The sequence below is a fragment of the Heterocephalus glaber genome, unplaced genomic scaffold, assembly GCF_053883595.1.
Source record: "Heterocephalus glaber isolate CG9 unplaced genomic scaffold, H.glaber_assembly_v1.0 deba00001564, whole genome shotgun sequence".
Classification (NCBI taxonomy): Eukaryota; Metazoa; Chordata; class Mammalia; order Rodentia; family Bathyergidae; genus Heterocephalus; species Heterocephalus glaber.
Window position 1 is genome coordinate 9,516,047 of NW_028258351.1, and position 18,940 is coordinate 9,534,986.

General features: G+C 45.2%; 1 long non-coding RNA gene across 1 annotated transcript in view; it reads left to right on the forward strand.

Annotated features, from left to right (window-relative positions):
* LOC110344420 (uncharacterized) overlaps positions 1 to 17,461 on the forward strand; it is a 35,337-nt gene extending 17,876 nt beyond the window's left edge. Inside the window, exon 3 of the long non-coding RNA XR_002387002.2 lies at positions 16,364 to 17,461. This is a non-coding gene — a long non-coding RNA (uncharacterized LOC110344420). The remainder of the gene's footprint in view (positions 1 to 16,363) is intronic.
* Positions 17,462 to 18,940: the final 1,479 nt, after the last annotated feature.

An 18,940-nucleotide genomic window follows, 5' to 3' on the forward strand; every position in this document is an offset into this window, starting at 1 on the left:
AGACTCAAGCTTGCAATCAATCATTTGTAGTATAACCTCCAGGAAGTCACTGAAACTTTCACAACTTTATTTTCCCAATTTAAAAAAATGGGAAGATAATAAATCTGTGGTTGCACACCCTAGAGAAGAGTTTGGGAGAGAAAAAGAACTGACATTTATTGGCTATCTACCGTGTGCCAGGCTTTCTGTTTACAATCATTGTCCTTTTTAAACTTTACAACTTTGAAACTTTCCCCAAATCTCCCATGGTTGCCCTGAGAGCACAATGAGACAAATATTCAGTAAGTGTCTATTGAGCACTGTATTCTAGGTACTAGGGATATAGCAATGAACAAAACAGACAGAGCCCTTGTCCTGTTAGAGCTGACCTTCTAGTAAGGAAGATTGACTATAAGCTCATGAATGTGTATAACATCAGGCAGGGAGACAGGTAATTAAGAACAACAGATGGGGTGGGATGTAGCTCAGTGGTAGAGAGCTTGCCTAGCATGCCTGAGGCCCTGGGTTTTATCCCCAGCATTGAAAAAATAAAAGTCAAGGGAAACAGAGAAGATAGTATGCTGTTCTGTGATAGGGTGGAGTATCAGACACAAACAAGAAAGTGAAGGAGCAAGCCAGGCCCCGGGGAGAGGAGAATTCTAGACTGAGAGAGCAGCTATGACACAGCCCTGAGATAGGGATGTGTCTGGATTGTTTGAGGAATGGCAAGTGGTTGTGGGGCTGCCACAGAGGGACATGGAGGGAAAACAGTAGGAATTCAGGACAGCTAAGCTCCAGGTAAGGACTTGGACACTGAGACCATGGATGTATAAATGACCTCCTAAGAGTTAGGCACTGTGTATAATAGATGCCTTTTTCCATTCTTCTGTCTTTCAGAACTTGGGAGTTTTAAAATTTTTTAAATGTATTTATTTTTTAAATGGAAGTATATTTTATATATAGTAAAATCCTACAGATTTGAAAAGTGCCATCCAATGTAATCACTACTCAAATCAGGACATAGAATATTTCTACCACCCCAGAAAGTTCTTGGTGTCCTTTTCCAGTTGACAGCCTGCTCCCCAGAGGCAACCATTGTTCTGATTTCTATCACAAGAGATAATTTTTCCTGTTCTTGAACTTGGTATAAATAGAATCATACAATGTGTATTCTCATGTAACATTACTTTCATTCAGGGTCAAACATTTTGAAGATTCATCCATGTTGTCACAGATAGCTGTGATTCATTCTTTTCTGTTATTGAATAGTATTTCATCACCAGCACTTAGAATTGTCAATCTTTCTACCTTTAGTCAAGCTCAAGAACATGCAATGGTAACTCATTGTGGTTTTTATTTGTGTTTCCCTGGTGACTAAGTATGTTAAGCACCTTTTCGTCTGCTTATTGGCCATTCAGATATCTTCTTTCAAGAAATGTCTCTTTATTCTTCTGGGCTATTTTTTAATGTGAATCATTTGTCTTTATATTATAGTTATGCAGGAGTTCTTTATATGTTCTGAAGATGAGTCCTTTTGTCAGATATATCTCTTGTGAATATTTTCCCCCTTGCTCCCAGTAAAAAGGAATGTACTTTTTTACGTCATAGTTGTGCCTTTTGGTGTTTTCAATTTTGATGAAGATGATTTCATCCATTTTTTATGGGTACTACTTTAGTGTCTTGCCTAAAGAAATCTTTGACTATACCAAAGTCCAGAGATGTTCTCTTATGTTTTCTTCTATAAGCTTTATATTCTTATTTTTTTATATGTAGGTCCATGCTACATCTTGAAGTTTTTTGTGTGTGTCTAGCATGTGGTATGGGTAAATGTTCATTTTTGTCCCATATAGACATCCATTTGTAGAACCAGGGAGTCTTTTGAATTTAATCTCATACAGCGCTCGCTTTGGTGGCACATATACTATATTAAATTCAATCTCATACATAAATTTTCCTGAGTAAGTTATGCTTGTTTTAACACTCTGTCTCCCAGGAATGATCATTCAGCTGACTCTAATAGCCTCTGAATAGGTTTAGAAGATGAAATGATGATGATAAAGAAACCTTTACATTGAGAAAAGAAACATCAATTAAAACACCAATTGCCCATTTGTAATTTTGTCCAGTACTCTTTTCTCATTGCCCAGGCTGAATTTTGCTTTCCACAGTCAGAGCCAAGAAGGCCAGAGGTGAGGGGAAAACAAACATGAAGCAGGATGAGTTTTTAAAAAATAAGAGCAAGGCCTGAGAAAGTCCTCACAGGGCTGAGGTAGGATGGATGAAAGCTGGCTGGGTCTTTGGGACCCTGCTATGATTTGAATGTTTATGCACCAATTTGTTTGAAACTCAAATTCCCCAAAGCAACAGTATTAGAGGGTAGGGTCTTTAGGAAGTGTTCCATCCATGGAATTAGCAACCTTACAAAAGGGCAGGAAGGACTTAGCTAGGTGCTTTCTGTTCTGCTTTGTACTATGTGAAGACTTGATGCTCACCTTTCTGCCTCCTAAGGATGTAGAAAGGAGCCCCTCACAAGACACCAAATATCGGTGACTTGATCTTGGACTTCTCACCCTCCAAAATAAATTTCTCTTCTTTATAAATTACCCAGTCTCAGTTATTTTGTTATAGCAGCACAGATGGACTAAGACAGACTTTAACAGGAATCCTATCCTCCCAGCTTCTCTCTGTCTCCTACGGCTTGTAGAGGCTGAGAATATCAAATCTCAGGCACAAAGCAGACCCATGGGCTTGTGAGCCAACCCCGTCTTCTACAAGGCCAGAATTTGCTCTCTCCAGCCTGAGATCCCAAAACAACTATCTGTGATCTTATTCATTTGCTTTGCCCTACTACCTTTGGAGAGCAATACTCAGCCCCTCAGTCCTACAGATGAGGAAGCTGAGGGTCCTAGAGGCTGAGTATGCTTCCCAGGACCTCCCAGATCGGGGAAGTTAGGGTCCTGTTTGCCCCTTTCCTTCCACCACAGCTCATTTCCCCTGAGGTCCAGCCCGTCCAAGCCACATACTGGTAAAGTAATCAGACCACTGTGCAGTCATGGTTTTCCCTGCTGAAGAACTTCCAAACAAGCAAAAAAGAGATGCATATGGGACATTTTCCAGTGCATACTTTCCAAAAATAGCCTAAAATGCCTACAAAACAAAGAGCTTTTCAGGCCCAAGGCAGAGATTTGCTTGTATCACATAAGATGCAGTGTAAAACCATTTCAGCAAAGCCAGAACATTTCCACATTCCGTGAGACTTCACTGGTTCAACTAATCTTCCCAAGAATCACCGCCTCCTGGTCAGGGCCACACCTTTGCCCACATGGTGATGTCTGCTCTCAGGCCCTGGCAAGGTCAGCTCCTTCTTCTTTTTTTTGTTTTTTTTTTGGTACTGGGGATCGAACTCTGGTCCTTGCGCTTGCGCGGCAGGTGCCAGAACCACTGAGCTAAATCCCCGGCCCCTGCTCCTTCTTGCTCAGCCTTTCCAGCTCCCATGGCAGGCTGAGTGTTCTCTTTATCCTTCTAAACACTTTGTGCAAACCTCAATTTTCAACATCTCCTGGCTCTATTATGTATCCTCATGTCCCTATTCCCTTTTAGATCACAAGTCCTGAAGGCTAGAACCTATTCCCTTTCGTATCCCTATCACAATATCCATCCAATTTGCCCTGCATAACTGTTTAATGTTAAAAAGTTGGGTCAAAAAGACGTCAGAAATATGGAGACAACAGGTGAGCCAGTCTAGGAGAACTCCCCAGTGGAGGGGCTTGGGAGCAGTGCGTGTGTTCACAGGGTGGTACATCAGGCTCCTTGCTGGTCGGGTGCTGCCTCCATTTCCTCATTTGAAAAAGGGGATAAAAATACAACTCCTTTGCATTTCAGATGAATTAGCACAGGAAAAGGTCCCAGAGCTGTGCCTGGCATGTTTCATACCCATTGGGTTTTATAATCATCATACTCATTGTCACTATCATGATTATAATGATAGTAGCTGGCTTTTATGTCAAAGCCACAAGTGCTAGGCTACAGCCTGAGTGGCCGGCCACAGAGGGTGTGCATCCCTGGGACTTTGTCCTCTATACATCCACCCAGAGAAGCACCTAGGCCTGGACCAGGCAGAGGAGGGTAAAGGGATGTGAAAGGACATCCCTCTGACACTGAGAGGTGCTGAACGGCGTGGACGAGTTGAGTAGACTGAGAAAATCTCCTTGAATGGGGAAACGTGGAGACCTATGGGTAGGACGCTCATTGGCTGTGTGCCAACAGCCTCAGACCTGGACATCTGGCCAGCCACAGGCCAGGGTTCCTTAGCCTGTCTTCCGTACTAGGACTAATAGGTAGCTTTCAGTTTTCCAGTACTTCAAATAACACTGAAACCAGCTTGTTTTTAGACACTCACTGTAAGTCCAGGCTGGCCTTGAACATGTTAGGTAGCCCAGGATGGCCTCAAACTCCCTATCTTCCTGCCCCAGCTCCTGAATGCTGGAATTACAGGTATGGGCCACCAGCATGGCTGGAATCAACATCTTTGAATATGGAGCTTCTTTTACTCCATGTTGGGATTATTTTCTTAAAATAGATTCCCAAGAAGTAGAATTATAAAATCAAGGGTCAAGTGCTTTTAAGCAACCAAATTATTTTCTAAGAGTTACTAATATTAGTATAACATGAATGGAGTAGACAGCTGTGACTTTTTCTTTGTCTTTCTTTCTTTTTTTTTTTTTTGGTCTGTCCTGAATCCCCTCCTTTAGGAGACTACTGTCTTTCAGCCCATCAAATCCTGGTGAGTGGTCACTTAGCTGCCCACCCCTAGCCCATGTTGGGCACACCACCCAAACTGAGAACCTCAAACCCTGGCCACATCAATTGGTCTAGAGTAGTAGACATGACTCCCAAGTAGAGACAATCAGAATCCTTGCAGAGGTATATAAAAAGTTGGGGGGGGGGCGCATCTTTAGAATTGCAGAAAAGTTGAAAGCATAGTTTAAAGATCACTGTTTTCCTGAACCATCTGAGAGTATGTTTGCTGACAATATGCCTATCATGCCCAAATATACCTCAGTGTAAATTTCCTGCAAACAAGGACATTCTACTACAGCAATTATCCAAATCAGGAAACCAAGGTGCATACATTACTACTATCGAATCCTCATCTCATTCACGTTTCCCTCACTGGGCCAATACTATTCCTTCTACAGAGGTCCCCAGGCCCACCCAGTTGCCCCTGGCCACACAGCAAGAAGTGAGTGGTGGCTGAGGGAGTGAAGTCTTAATCCTGCCTCCTGGCAGATCAATTGGATCCTCATAGGAGCATGAGCCCTACTGTGAACTGCACATATGAGGGATCTAAGGTGAGTTCTCTATGAGAACCTAATTAACAATAATAGAAATAAAGTGCATGATAAATGTAATACATTTTTTTCCTTAAATTCTTTTATTGGTACATTTTAGGTATACAATGCATTTACATTTATCATAGGGAACTTGTACCTTTACATGATGCATCTTGGTTCTTATTTTTTCCTCATTCTCTGCCCTCCCTCCACCCCCTCCACCCTTCCCTATTTATAAAGACTTCGTTTCCTTTTTTTCCATTTCTCGTAATTTTTCCTTTCCCTTCTTTCCTTTCCCCTACCCCTTCCACTTCCCCTACCCCTTTGGACCTTTTCTTGCTATTTTGCATTATCAATTATTCTAAATGTAATACATTTGAACCATCCTGAAACCAACTCCCATCTTCATTTTGTGGAAAAATTGTCTTTCGTAAAACTGATCCCCGGTGCCAAAAAGATTGGGGACTACTGTTCAAAGTCACACACTGCACTTACTGGTCGTGACTCAGTCTCTCATTCTCGACTGGTTCCTTCATCTTTCCCCAACTAGTGACCTTGACGCTGTGAAGATTGCCAGCCACTTGTTTTATAGAATGTTCTTGGCCAGGAGTTTGTTTGAGGTCTCTATGATAAGATTCAGATTACTGGGTGTCTTTGGTGGGAATGACCCCAAGTGCAGCTGTGTTCTTGACTTTCTTCTAGCAGGCAGTTCAATTTTGATTTGCTCCAATACTGGAGATGTTCACTTTGTCACTGGATTAAGGTGACACCAGACAGCCATCTATGTTGTGAAGTTACCTTTCTCTCCCTGCTAAGGAATATTTTTTTTTCGGTACCAGGGATCAAACTTGGGACTTTTTGCTTGTGAGTCAGGTGCTGGAACCACTGAGCTAAATCCCTGCCCCCCCTCTTTTAATACTTTTTTTTTTAAAGGAGTTACTTTGATACAATGTAAATAGCCTGTTTCTCATTAATCATTCAATTTATTTGTTTACTTATTTGTATCAGTATAGACTCCTGCAGCTATTGGGCTGTAAGCTATTACGCTTATTACTTACTTTGATGCTCAGATTGTCCCAGATTTGGCTAGTAGGAGTTCCTTCCAGGTGGCTTTGGTGTCCTTTTGACATGTCCCTGTCCTTCTTTAAGTACTTCCTAGCTTTCTTGTTGAATAAGGTATTTTGGGTTTGTTTTGTACTTTCCCAGGCTCTGCCTTGGAGCCAGCCATTTGCTAAGTTATTTTAGCTCCTTTTAGTGTCCAGTTACATTTAGAGGCCAAGATCTAGGGCCTAAGTTTGCTCACTGGGATTAAGGGACATACTCTGTCTCTCTATATTCAACTCCACAAGTTCACATCCTTTTGGAAGTTCCATCCTGGACTGTGGAATAGAGTCTGTCTCTAAAAAGACAACTTCAAAGACCATGTAAATGTGGAGCCATGGGAGACATCTTACCCCTGTAGATGAATGAACTCAGGCAAAGGCAAATGGACCTAAGAAGTAGAGGGACAGAGGGTATCATGATACTGGTAGATCTGGCCGTGCCTGAACTCCTTGACTGTCTTGGCTGCAGGAGCTAATACCTTCCTTTTCTGTCTAAAGATAGTACCGGTAGGAATTGAGTCCTGATCACTATTCTGAACAGTTTATGAGTGAGTCATCTGTGCCTTTATAAGTGCAATATGGGCTCCAGTTTCTGGGTTTGTTCCCCTCTGGTACCAAAGGCAGGGAGTTTATCTCTGTCTGGCTCCCTGGATCAGTGTTTGAGGCTGTGGCTCTGCCGTGACCTGTGTCCCTACAGTCCTTTGTAGTTCCACACACACCTCTCTCTTTTGCTGCTTGTCGCTCCTGAAATGAAGCTGTACTCTCCAACGCCCAGAGAAGGAAATGCACCGTGAAGGCCTTTTGCTTGTCAGTGGGTCTGTCCCAGGCTGGACACTGGCTGCCCTTCAGTGCCCTGAGGCAGATGGGCTGCAGTGGTCAGCTGGTGTTCCTGACGGCATGGCAGTGGCAGGAGGGAGCTGCAAGGTTGGAGAGCTGGACTTAAAACTGGAAGCTGGCTGGGCTTGGTGGTTCATGCTTATAATCCCAGAACTCTGGGAGGTTGAGGCAGGAGGATTGCAAGTTCAAGCCCAGCCTAGGCAACTTAGTGACTAGCAAGGCCCTGTCTCAAAGTAAAAAACAAACAAACAAACAAACAAACAAACAACATTGGAGATGTAACTCAGTATAAAGGCCCTGAGTTCAATCCCCAGTAACACATACACACACACGCACGCACGCACGCACGCATGCACTAGCAATGCCTGGTTTAGGGGAAATTCAGCTAGAGTGCCTAGCCCCACCTCCTTGGGAGCTTCTTTCTCTTTTGGCCTTGACTTTATGGATTCTCCAGCAGCAGCCTCCTGAGTAGCTGAGGTTACAGGAGTGTGTGTCATGCCTGGTTTGGTTTTATTTTTCTTTGTGTTTCTTGAGTAGCTGTCCTTTTTCTCCCCCCTGACAGGGAGGGCAACCTTTCACCCCTCTGCTTTGGATCTCTACTCTGTGCCCTTAGTATTGCCCTTTTCTAGAATAACTCCTTGAGGGACTTGCTGGCCTCATCCGGCAGCAAACCCCATCCCTCTCAGGATAATCTGGGAGAATCCAGGTCTGCAGCCATGTATGAGCCAAGCCGAGGTCTTCCTCCTGGAATGATTCAGGGACTATCAGCACAACTGTCTGAGGCAGCTCAGTGCTCCCTGTCTGGTCCTGAAGGTTTCCAGGCCCAACAGGAAATAGCCCTAAATGTGGGGGTTGGCAGAGCCTCCTAGACGGAAAGCCTCCCCCACCACCCATGCGCCATACCTGCCATCGGCACCATGAACGTCCACACACTCACAAGCTCATAGGCGCTTACACTCTTCCCAGGAGCACATGATTTTCAAAGCAGTGCAATCTGTAGCTCACTACCAAGGGGGAAAGAATCTTGTCTCTTAAAAATAACACCAGGTAGGGGCGGGGATTTAGCTCAGTGGTTCTGTTGCCTGCCTTGCAAGAGCAAAGTCCTGAGTTCGATCCCTGGTACCAAAAAAAAAAAAAGAAAGAAAAAAACCCCAAACCACCAGGTAGCAGAACTGCCATCTATTATACACCCAAGGCAGCCACTCACAGCCAATTCAGGCCAACCCAGATTAGGGTCTGGCCAAACCCCTGCTCAGCCAAGGCCCATAGATGTGTTTCTCTCAGAACACGGAGGCTGCCTGAGCAAAGGTTTATTTCTGACTTGTCTTCCCTCAACCCAGGCAACAAGGAAGCTTCGAAGTTAGTGTATTTCTCCCCTAAGAAAGGTTCCAAAGTCATAAGTAAAGTTTTTTTTTGGTACCAGGGATCGAACTCCAGACCTTGGCTTTTGAGGCAGGAGATGGAACCACTGAGCTAAATCCCCAGCCCCTAGTCATAGGTAAATATTGTGACAAAGCTTAACGTTCAAGCACCTGGGCTTCCCGTCTCCCTCTCACTCTCTCCTGTCTGGGAGAAGGGCCCTCCCTGACAAGTAGAAAGTTGTCCCCAGCTCAGCCCTGTATGGGTCAAAGGGGAGAGGGTGGAGGAAGCTCCTCCTCTCTGGGGCACAAGGGGGACCTCCTCTCTCTGTGTCTGTCCCCCTGCTGCTGCATTCTGTGCCAGACTCTGAGGCAGGGCTGTGGCCACAGAAGCCCTGCAATGAAGACAGATGCCAACTGCAGAGGGTGGCATGAAGCAACCTAGGATCACAGAATGGAGGTAGGCATCTAACCTGAGCCTAGAGCTTTGACTTGGACCAGCAGCAGGGAGCTTGCAAGTCATCTTGCCCACTGGGCCCATGGCTCCCTCTCTCTTTCCCTATAGGAAGCTTCTCCTTGTCCATCCCAAGCCCTTTGGTATCCCTCTTGCCTTGCCTCCCTTGCCCCATGTAGAAACACACACTGCTCTGGCAGCATTAGGCCTCCTGATCACAGCCCTCTCTTGGCTGATTTCACACAAGCACACAGTCGACTCCCAAGGACAGGACTTTCAGATCAAACTTTCATCCCAAGTCTTCCGTGGGTATCACTTGTGTTTCAGCAGTTACACAGCCCTTGTCATTGAATTCTTTCCATCTTACTAATGTAAATCATGGAATTCTGCCTGTTCTTGCATTTCCTCTACTCCAGATTCTCAGAGGTTCCCATCCTAGGCACTTCCTGTGAAGACAGTGGCTCCTATCAATCTAGGGCAGTGGTGGCAACCCCATGGCATGTGTGCTGCAGTGGGCACACAGAGTCCTGTGTCGGCACACAGGCCAAATTGTACCAGCACTGCCCCAGCAGCCAAGCATTCAGGTTCAACTGCAGTCGTGGCACTTTGCAATAAATATGTGGGTTTGGGGTTGCAGTTTTGACATGTGGTCTCTAAAAGGTTTGCCAACACTGGTCAAGAACAATGACAAGGACAAAAGCTGTCAAGCATGCAGGTACACACTGAATCCTGCCTCCACCACTTCTCTAAACACCATCTCCTTCTCTCTGCCTTTTCTCATTGCACTCTTGTAAGGATTAAGTGGGATGTTTCCTTTGTGTCAAAAACACTTCCTTGGGGCCAGGGATTTACCTCAGTGGTTTTGCTGCCTGCTGTGTAAATGCAAGGACCGGAGTTCGATCCCCGGTACCAAAAAAAAAAAACACACTTCCTTGGGTGAGTGACACATGTTATCAGGCATCACCTCATCGCTTAAAAGTTCAGTAGCTTAGGGTGAAGCAGGTAAGGCTCTCCTGGGTATGTTCAGGAGCTGGGCAGCCCCTCCTCCCTCTCCAGACTGGGAAAGATCTCTTTATAATTATTCCACTGGAAGATTTCCCATTTCTCTGCAGTTTCCCGGGAACAAGCAGTCTCTGGTGTAGTTGTGTAAATGAGTACATCTCTCTGCAGATGGCAGGCCGAGATCAGAGCCGCACACCATGATACCGAGTCACAGGGAAGGCTGGTGGGTGGTGGACAAGATGGCTCCAGACTGAGTCGGTAGACTGTTCCCCTCCTCTCCCTGCCCCCTTCAGCCCTGCTCAGATGGTTCCAGGTCCTGCTGAGCTCACACCGCCCACCCCCCATCTTCTGCATCCGAGTGTGCCAATTTTTCTTGGTGTACACTTGCTAAAGTTGAAAGGGAACACCCTCGCTTGTGTACCTGAGAGGTCCAAAGGCAGCACCAACATGACCGGACCCAGAGCACAAGCAAGGTCTCCAGGCTGGTCTGTGCATTATGCCTCCTTTCTGCTTCCCTCTCTCTATTGCTTTTTATCCACAGCTGGCCTTCTTCCTGCAGCAAGAAATCCACATGGGCCAGGCATCATTGAGCAAGCCTGCAATCCCAGCTGCTCAGGAGGCTGAGGCAGGAGGATCACAAATTTGAGGCCAGCCTGGAAAGTTCAAAATAAAATAAAAAGAGCTGAAGGGCCAGGGATTTAGCTCAGTGGTTCCACCACCTGCCTCACAAGTGCAAGCTCCCAAGTTAAATACCCGACACCAAAAAAAAAAAAGAGCCGAGGATATAGCTCAGTGGTAGAGCTCTTGCCTACTAGCATGTGTGAGGCCCTGGTCTCAGCCCTCAATACTGGGGTGGGGGGAAATTCTCATGACGTGCTCAGTTCTATTTCCAAATCATTTAACATGTCAGCGAAGAAGATAACCTCTCCTAACACATTCAGTACAAATGTCTGGGAAAGAGCTCAGATTGGCCCACCTGGCCCACACCTATTTCTGAGCCCAAAGCTGCTGATGTGAGCCCAGTGTTCCAGCCTACAGTCCCAGCCCTTGAGAGGCTGAGGCAGGGGAATCATAGTGAGTTCGAAGGCTACACAGGGAGTTCAAGGCCAGCCTAAACTATATAGTGAGACCCTGTCTCAAAAACAAAACAAAACACCTCAAAATAGCTGCAGACGTGTGTTTTAACAGGGTTGGCTCCTCAGAACCACACAAAATGAACACAATGAACAAAATGAACACAAAACACGACGGGCCTACTTGCAGATGCCCCGACTTCCAAAGCATGGGCATTATCCCCATAGCTGCAGGCACAGCCTCGACTTCTTGTTCAGAGAGGCTACAGGGAGAGTCAGGTTGTTGGAGTCAGGTGGATTCGGGGGCAAACTGCAGTTCTGCTGCTTATTAGCTGTGTGACACCAGTCAAATGCCTGGACCTGTCAAAGCTCGGTTTGCTCATCTGTGAAATATGTCCAGCAGCTTCCACTGCACAGTCTCACTTTAAGGATTGGTCATGCCAGCCCCTGAGCCCAGAGTTGGTGCAGAAGGATCATTTGTCTGCATCTCATCTCCTCAGCAGGGTTCCTGACTTCCAGCTTGGCTTCGGGTCTCGGCTCTAGCAGTCTCCCCTTGTTTGCCTCTCTGGCCCATCTGGGCAGAACCCACAGAGGGCTCACTCTCACGCACTGGCAGGAGGTCTCACTGGGAGATGGTGCACATGGCTTTTTGTTTGTTTGTTTTTCCATCTTGAAAAGTGCAATTTCTACACTGTCACGGAACACGTAGAACCTTGGCATATGGCTCTCTATTTATGTGCCTGGTTTAATTAATCCTGTCTTCATGTCCCATCATCTTTCTATTCCTAAGGGTGCTATTTTTCTCAGGGATCTCCCTTGTTTCCTCCTCTCCCTCCCTCCCTCCCTTTCTTCCTTCTCCTCAGACTCTTCTTTCCCTAAATACCCCTCAAGCTCACCCCGTGAAAGGCTGTGGGCCAGCAGGACAGCATCACAGTGTGGGCCTGCTCACAGCCAGAGTCAGGGCCCCCTCTGTTTTTGTCTACTTTCCCTGGACTCCACCTGCTGGCCCCCTATCCCTCTTAGCTGAGCTCCCCACAGGGCCCACCATCCCCGCTCCACCCCAGGCTTTGCCAAGAGGTTTCAGTAGTGGGGACCATTGCACCCTGACACGCTTCCCTGGCCTGAGCTGGGGCTTCTGGCCTTCTCTGTGCGCTCTCTGACTTTGCCTCCTAGAGCCTCAAGGCCCGGATGTATCCAGCTGCTTCTCCTATCGGATCATGCAATCTTTGGGTGAGAGGTTCCTCACAGGCCAGCTCACCCAGTTCTTTCTAGTCTTGCTTGTGAAAGGGCTGTCACCCCCTGTCTGGGTGCCTCTCCCTCCTGGGAGTTTGTTCCCAGATAGACTTGTGGCTTGGGCCTAGATCCAAAGCTTTTTAACAAGAAGAGAGGAGACAGTGCCTATCCACCTGTCCGTCTAGAAGTTACTTGGGCTAGCACACCTGAATATATATATATATATATATATATATATATATATATATGTATATATTTAAAATAACAAAACATTTATTGGTACATTGTAGACATACATAATGCTAACACTCATCACAGGGAATTTGTATCTGTAAGTGATACATTCTGCCTCTTTTTTCCCCTTCCCCTTTCCCTTCAAGCTCCCTCCTCTTCCTAGGCACAAAAGCTTTGTTTCCATCTTTTTCCTTCTGTTTTTTTTCTTGTCCCTTCCTTCCTTTCTCCCTCCCTCCTCCCTTGCTCCCCTTCCCGCTTGAACATTTTCTTCCCATTTCCCAATATCTATTATACATTTTAGTCCTCATTTCCATGTTTGGTTTCTGACACCAGAGATGTCAGTATTCAAATGCAGTATTCAAACATGTGAATCAAATTTATCTCACTTAAGAATATGGTCTCGGGCTGGGAATTTAGCTCAGTGGTTCTGGCATATGCCTTGCAAGTGCAAGTACTGAGTTTGATCCCCAGTACACACACACAAAAAAGAGTCTGGTCTCAAGGTGCATCTATTTAGCTATAAAGGTCTGAAGCGCATCTTTCTTTATGGCAGAGTAGTACTCCATTGTATTTTTAAAAACCCCACATTTTCTTTATCCATTCATCTGTTGATGGGCATTTGAGTTGTTTCCAAGATTTATCTGTTACAAACTGTAGCACACCTCACAGTATTGTCATGGCCACCAGGCACGGTGGCACATGCATATAATCCCAACACTTGGGAGGCTGAGGCAAGAGCCTCAAGTTCAAAGTAGCCTGGGCTACATAGTAAGTTCCAGGCCAGCCTGAATTACAAAGTGAGACCTTGTCTCAAAAACAAAACAAAACATTGTCATGCCCATCTCATCTCACTTTCTGATGTCCTTCCAAGAGACACCAGAGCAAGAGTTGGCTGCTTAGCTCCCCAAAGTCTACTTTCTTTCCCCTCTGAAAGAGGCCTTGAATATGGGCCATTCCCCACCCAGGGAAGCTTGGAGGACCAAGTGGGGAGCCTGGCTGCAGGGCCTGCAGTGGGCCACTTGGGGGTCTGGGGCCCTGGCTCATCTCCTGAAGGCTCGCTGCAGTCGCAGGGGTCCCGACCTCTCGTCTCCATGTCATTGCTGCCTGTGGGGTCCCCTGCACCTCCCTGCACCTCCCAGGAGAGGCCACTCTGCCAGAGAGGAGTAATTTGGGAGACACCTCCCAAAACACTTGTTCTCTCTGAGGCTTGTAAACCCCAGGCACATTCAGCCGTCTGATCTTTGCCAAAGGGCCAAAAATATACACTAGATGAAAGATAGACTCTTTAACAAACAGTGCTGGGAAAACTGGTTATCCACATGCAAAAGATTGAATCCAGACTCATATCTCTCACCATATACTACACTAAAATCTAAATGGAACAAAGATATAAATGTTGAAACCTAAGCAGTTAATCTGCTGGAAGATAAAATAGTTAAAGCTCTTGAAGACATAGGTATAGGCAAGGACTTTCTATAGAACCCCAATTGCACAAGAAATAACATCAACAAATAGGATTATATCAAATTAAAAAAACTTCTGCACAGTAAAGGAAGCAACTGACAGAGTGAAAAGAAAACCTATAGAAAAGAAAAGCTATAGAATGAGAAAAAATTTTGCCAGCTATTCCTTGAATAGAGAATCAATATCTAGAATATATAAGGAACTAAAAAAGTTAGATGCCTAATAAAAAGACCCAATCAAAAAATGGGCAACAAAAATGAATAGACAACCAGGTGAAGTGTTGTACGCCTGTAATCTCAGCACTCAGGAGCTCTGAGGCAGGAGAATCACCAGGAGTTCAAGGCTAGCCTGGGCTGCATAGTGAGTTCAAGGCCAGCCTGAAATGTCTAGTGGGACCCTGTCTCAAAAAACAAACAAACAAAAAAATAAAAGTTAAAAAAAGAATAGACACTTCTCAGAAGATGAAGTACAAATGGCCAATAAATACATAAAGAAATATTCAACATCTCTGGCCATTAGAGAAATGCAAATTAAAACAACATCGAGATTCCATCTTACTCCAGAAAGAATGGCAGTCATCAAGAAATCAAATAATGAACAAGTGGTCGTGGGGCTGCGGGGAAAAAGGAATCCTTCTACATTGTTGGTGGGAATGTAGATTAGTAAACCACTATGGAAATCAGCATAGATATCCCTCAAAAAACTAAAAATAGAAATTCCATTTGACCCAGCTATTCCTCTTCTAGACATCTTTCTGAAAGAGTTAAAGTTCATCATATTACAGTGATACATGCATACCCATGTCTATAGAAGCACAATTCATAATAGCTAAATCTTGGAAGCAGCTTATGTGTCCATTCACAGATAAATGAATAAAATAAATGTACTATTTAAACATAGTGGCGCACTACTCTGCCATAAAGAAGGATTAATGAGTCATTTGTAGGAAAATGGATACACCTTGAAACCATAATGTTAAGTGAAACAAACCAGACACACAGCTTAAATATCTCATAGTTTCTCTTGGATGAGAAACCCAAGAGCATTTACTTTAAATGCAGATAATAAGAAATAGGAAGGCAGATCTTTTGCAAAAGGAAGAGAACCAAGAGGTGGAACAAGAGGGGAGGGTGGGAAGGAGAAGGGAACAGAAAGATAATTAAGATGTGTTGTGTACATATACCAACTCCTCACGATGCATGTAATCATTATATACTGCAAACATATAGTAATAAAAACAAAAATTTAAAAAATAATTTTCTTTGGAGGAGGCAGCAGCTGCTGAGAAAAGGAGCTGCCCAGAAGATCTGGTCCATTTCATTGACTATTTCCTGGCAGACTCCACTACTTGCCCAGGCTGTGCCAAGCCCTGGGACACAAGAAGAATAAGGCGAGGTCACTGCCCTCCTCACAGTGTAGAGAGCTGTCTTCACAGTAGACAGCTGAATAGATGTCCTTGGGTCCTGTGATGAGTGTTGTGAGGATAGAGGTTTTATATATTTTTTTTGCAGTACCAGGGATCGAACTCACAACCTTGCGCTCGTAAGGCAGGCATGGCGCCACTGAGCTAAATCTCCAGCCCTGGGAGAGAGGTTTCTGGAAGACCAGAGGAAGACCCCACCTGGGCCTGGGCAAGCAGGGGCAGCTCCCCGGAGGGTGTGTCCCCTGGTCAGCACTCTGGGGGATTAGCACGCAAGGGAGGGGACCCAGGCAGAGTCAGCTTAAGTGGAGGGAGCCTGGTGCACTCGGGGAGCTGCCAAGCAACAGGGGAGACTCCACATAGCAAATGCTCTGTGTCCTGGAGCCACCCAGGCAGGAGGATGCTGAGCAGCTCAGGGATGACAGAGCCTTCCCCAGAGAGGCACCCGTCATCCTTCCCCTGAGCCTCACGGGCCTCCTTCCTGCCTGAGTCTCCTAAGCCTAAGAGCCAGCTTAGGCTACAGACTGGAGAGGAGAGAAGTCAAGCTGTGCAGTCTGGTGCATGTTCCTGTCCTGAGGTTAAGGTATTCAGGAACCCATTCCCTTAATGGCCTTCCCACTGGTCTCCACCTCGTCACACCTGGCACATAGAAGCACCCCTTGGCACTGGTGCTGGAGGAAGCAAGGTGCCCCTAGGAAAAATTCCCCTTTCCTGTGCCTACTTAACTCTTACTTGCCCATTAGTATTTCAGGGCCCCCAGCTTTTTTGTGGTACTAGGGATTGAGCCCAGGGCCTTCACAACTGAGCTATAACCCCAACCCTAAAAAAAAAAAAAGAAAGAAAGAAAATAGAAAAAACTTTCTTTTATGACAGGGTCTGGCCAAGTTGCCCGGATTGAGCTGGAACTTGCTGCAGGTGTGCGCTGCCATGTCTGGTCACTCTAACTTCTTCTGGAAACTTCTGTAGTGGATCCTGTGTGCACCACCCAGACTACCACCTCAGGACGGGACTCTCGTTCCTCTGCTCAGAGAACGGAAATTGACACTCACGGATGAATCTCACTGGGAAAATGTCCTGGCTGAAAGGAGCTTCCTGGGGCCTTCCCACTGGAGAAGGGGAGGAGGGTAACAGAGGCCTCCACACCTTTCTCAATACAGAGCAAATTTGAAGGGTCATCTCCTCTCCAGGGCTCTGTGTGGGGTTGGGTGAGACATACATTGATTGATTGATTGGTTTTTAATTTTTTTTTTTTTGGTACTGGGGATCGAACTTGGGATCTTGCACTTGCAAGGCAGGCAGCAGAACCACTGAACTAAATCCCTAGCCCTTTAAAAAAATTTTTTTTTGATTGATTAGTTTTTTGAGATAAGGTTTCCTTATGTAGTTCAGACTCACCTTGAACTCACCATGTAGCCCAGGCTGGCCTTGGATTTGCAGTGATCTTCCTGCCTCAGCCTCCTGAGTACTGGAATTATAGGTATGCACCACCACATCTGGCTGGCTGAGATCTTTATTTTAATGCAAAGGCCCCCCACCCCCACCCTCCTACTGGTGCTGAACCCAAGCACTCTTCCCAAGAAATTTTCCCAACCAATGATACCTTCCTTGACCTTGCAGGCCAGGGTGGACTCCTTGATTGCTTGCTCTTCCAAAAGGTATGTCTCCCTGTATGTTTTACATCCACCCATGCTCTCTGGCCTGTGTCTGCCTCCTCCAACCACTGTAATGCCCACAAGGGTGGGAGCCAGATCTGATATTAGTTACCGCTGCATTCCGCCCCACTGGCACATGGTTGAGAAATATTTGTTGAGTGAACAAACAATGTTGTTAGCCATCTAATCTGATTCCGTAGGAGGCCATCAACTGTACTCAGGGCTGCAGTGTCTCATTCTTTCATTCAATAAATATTTACAAAGAAATTGGATCCCTACCTCCCAGCATCCAAATAATTCCAGATGGCTCCAAGATGTTTGTAAGAAAATAAAAAAAAAAGTTTTAGAAAAAAGGACGAGTAAGTTTTACACTTGATCTTAGCCAAAAGGCCAAGAAGCAATAGGACAAGTAAGTTTTAGAAAATAACTGTGGGATAATAAGTGCCTTTAGAAGCATGATATATAAAACCTTATATGACCACATAAAATTTTAAAACTTTATCAGACAAAGATAAATTTTGAAAAAACAAGCCAGTAAGGAATATTTGTAACATCTACATAAAACAAGAAGTTAATTTGTTTAACATACCAAGAGCTGGCAGGTGTGGTGGCACTTGCCTATAATCCTAGCACTCAGGAGGCTGAGGCAGGAAGATTGCCATGAGTTCGAGGCCAGCCTGGGCTCCATAGTGAGTTTAAGGCCAGCCAGTACTGCAGAGCGAGACTTTGTCTCAAAAAGCAAAAAAACAAGAGCCCTTACATATCAAAAAAGAAAAAAGAAAGATGGCCAGACATGGTAGTGCACGCCTATAATTTCAGCACTTAGAAAGCTGAGGCAGAAGGATTGAGAGTCTGAGGCTGAACTATATAGCGAGATTCTGTCTAAAAAAAGAAAAAAGAAAAGAAAATGACATGAATGCTGGGATTACAGGCATGTGCCACCACGCCTGGCTCCCTAGCCCTTTATATTTATATTTTTATTTTTATTTTAAGACAAGATCTCACTAAGTTGTCCCAGATGGCCTCAACTTTGCATTTCTCAATTCTCCTGCCTCACCCTCCTTAGTAGCTGGGATTACAGGCATGTACCACCATGCCTGGCCGGCTCATTCTTTTTCTTGTTTTATTTCCACCACATATTGGTGATTGTACTCATAACTCTCACACTGAGCTACATCCTCAACCCTTTAAAAAATGTTTTTAAATTTTGAGACAGGGTCTCATTAAGTCACTACATTGCCCAGGCTGGGACTAAACTTGGGATCCTCCTGTCTCAGCTCCCTCTTTTATAACAATCTTCCCACAAGAAATAACAAAGGTTCTATGAGAACTATGTCAATTCCTTTTGAGGGCTGAGCCCTCAATAAGCTAATTATTTCCCTCTTAGAAGTTCCACACCACCTCCTGGCATTGCCACGTTAAGACCAAGCTTCTAACACATGAATTTGGGGAAAGTGCCCAAGCCATGTCCTAACCATAGCACTGTGTGCAATTAGTGACAGTGTCCTGGCAGTTTGGGACCAATCATTACAGGGGTTATGGTTTGGCTTCTTGGCTGGTTGCTACAGACTGTCACTGAGTCCTATTGGGTTTTTGTTGTTTTGTTTTGATTGGGGATTGAACTCAGGACATTTGCATTGAGCCACACTCCTAGCCCTTTTATATTTTTTTAGAGACAGGATCTTGCTAAGTTGCTCAATTGCCCAGGGTGGGCTCTAACTTGCGATCCTCCTGCCTCAGCCTTCCAGAGTCAGAATTCTATTTTTAAATATGGTCTGGCTATTGTGTGCTAGAATAT